This window comes from Condylura cristata, unplaced genomic scaffold, assembly GCF_000260355.1.
Source record: "Condylura cristata isolate star-nosed mole 26May11 unplaced genomic scaffold, ConCri1.0 scaffold00002, whole genome shotgun sequence".
NCBI classification, from domain to species: Eukaryota; Metazoa; Chordata; class Mammalia; order Eulipotyphla; family Talpidae; genus Condylura; species Condylura cristata.
Window position 1 is genome coordinate 1,453,296 of NW_004567103.1, and position 2,616 is coordinate 1,455,911.

A 2,616-nucleotide genomic window follows, 5' to 3' on the forward strand; every position below is an offset into this window, starting at 1 on the left:
AGATACCACTTGCTTCTAGGGCCTGTCAGCAGCCAGCTGAAGAGCTACATCAATGTCCAACCAGCCGTCCACCCAGCCAGTGGACAGGACTCTGGCCCACCTCACTGACAGGGTCTTCTCATAGTCTACTCTGTACACATTCTGTCTTGTGTAACATTAATGATGCCAGGTCTTTGCTCTCCCAAGATCAACAGAGTCGTGTAAGGATGATATGTGAACAGGCTTCTTCCCGGGCGGGTCCCTCCAAGATGGCGCCCTCCAAGATGGCACCTTCCAGCCTGGGTTCCCGTCTGTTTTCCCACCTTCTCTGTCTTTACAGCCACGAGTTCATGCTCATACCTCCATTGTATCATTTCAGGATTTACATCAACCTCCCTTTTTTCTGTAATTTTAATTTCCTTCTCAGATAATGAGCATATTTAATTAATTCCTGCAAGCTGGAATAGAGCAGTCTCAGCAGCACTGAGCCATGTTTCCAAGAGCAACAACTTACAGCCAGACTTTCTCTATCCATTTCCTGTTCTTTTTCTAGCCTAAGGATGTGGAGTCAAACTAGTGTCTTGGCAAGGTATGTTGCTTATTTGCAATCACACGAGAGGTGGGTAAGTCATTTGTTTCAGTTTGAACTTCTTTGCCCCTTAGTAATTTTGTTCTCCTTTTTAAGATCATAAAACATTGGTTCCAAAAGTCAGAGGAACTCAGGAATCTCCGCTTCTGGTCCATCCGGGAGGCAGGGACCCCAGCCTGAAAGGAGGCCATGCTGGAAACGGTTAACGCAGAGCCAGGGCGAGAATGCAACTTCCTCAGCACATCGGTGCTCCGGCCGGGGGCACGGCGAGGGGACTCTGCCCATCAGCTGCTGTCTTAATTACACCCCTGCACATCCAAGACCCATGAGGCGTCAATCACCCTCCTCCACGAAGTCGTTCCCAGCACAGCAAATCCATGCTTTGGCGAGGGTCCTTCCCTCCAAGTTGTCAGTGGGGGACAGCCAGTTAAGGGGAAACGCAGTTGTGCTAATGTTAAGGGGAAGGCTGTCCTAAAGGAACTCTGCAGTCTTGTGGGCCCCACCCCCTACTCCAGCTTTCTGGACCCCAACCCCTGCTCCAGTGACTGGAAACTACAACTCCCAGCAGCGCCAGGGAGAGAACTACGAGGACCCCAGGGCGGGGCTGAGCAGCATCCTGGGATTTGGGGGATAAATGGGGAGCGGTTTCCAATGGTCGCTCTGGAGAGGTAATGGCTCTCTCTCTCTCCGGAGCAACGGCTCTCAGACCGTGTGACTGGGGACTAGCAGTAGTTTGTGACGAGAGTTCCAAGTTAGCCCCTGGGGTAAAAGTGTATCTTCTGGTTGCGAATGTGATTTGCAGTCTATGGATAAACAGAGAAGACACATTTCCCAGACATGAATATTATTACCAGGGTCTGACAACTCTAAAATATGTTCTTAAGACTTGTCATAGACTTTTCTGGAGAAAGAAATCTGTAAAATTATATGAATAGAGATCAGGGGGGAAAGAGGAAAAAGTTCAGATACTGAGCAAGAAAATAAGTCAGGCAAACGCCGTTACTCTTGTAGTTCATCTGATTTTGGAACTATACCACAGTCTTCTGGTGAGTCATCACTGGTCAATCCAGCTTCATCTACAGATACTAAAAGAGAAATTTCAGAGAACAGAGTGCATCATCAAGCCCCCAGGAAACCAAGCCCTAGGGCCCACCAACAGAAAGGGAGTCCCAGTGGGATTTCGGTCTGGTAGCCTCGATGGGGAGCCCATTGGGCAAGATTCAGACCTTGTTACAAAGTGTGTTCTTTCTGCAAGACTGCTAAAAATCGGTGGATTGCAGAATGAGGTAACTGAACTCCAGGTCAAGTTAGCTGAGCTGCTGAAAGAAAACAAGGCTTTGAAAGGCTTCACTACAGACAGGAGAAGGCCCTGAATAAGTTTGAAGATGCAGAAAATGAAACCTCACGACTTATTGCTCGTCACAACAATGAGATTACAGCACTCAAAGAACGTTTAAGAAAATCTCAAGAGAAAGAACGGGCAACTGAGAAAAAGGTGATAGGTACAGAAGGTGCAGTATTTGGGACAAAATCTTCCTTACAGAAACTGAAAAAGACCTCTGGAGCTAGACACTCACCTGAACGAGAAGATGTGACAAAGAAACTAATTTCAGCAGAGTTAAAAATAGATGACACCGAGAAAAAAATTAAGGAACTGTCAAAAAACCTTGAGCTAAGTACTAGCAGTTTCCAACGGCAGTTAGTTATGTGCTGAAAGGAAAAGGCACTTGAGGCTCATGATGAAAATAAAGTTCTTCAGCAGGAACTACAATCTCACAAATTAAAGGAGAAAGGGAGAGGGGTACAAAATAACTGGGATATCTGACACCTCGGCTCACGCTACCAGCCCCGGTCACGCGGCCTGAGAGCCGTTGCCCCAGAGAGCCGTTACCTCTCCAGAGGGACAGTTGGAACAGGCTCCCTACTTACCCCGATCCCAGAATGCCGCTCGGCCCCGCCCTGGGGTCCTCGCAGTTCTCTCCCGGGTGCTGCTGGGAGTCGTAGTCTCCAGTCACTGGAGCAGGGGTGGGGTCCAGAGAGCTGGAGCA

The 2,616-nt window shown here is 48.5% G+C and overlaps 1 pseudogene; it reads left to right on the forward strand.

Moving 5' to 3' along the window:
- Positions 1–248: 248 nt before the first annotated feature.
- On the forward strand, positions 249–2,282 carry LOC101625526 (annotated as a pseudogene).
- Positions 2,283–2,616: the final 334 nt, after the last annotated feature.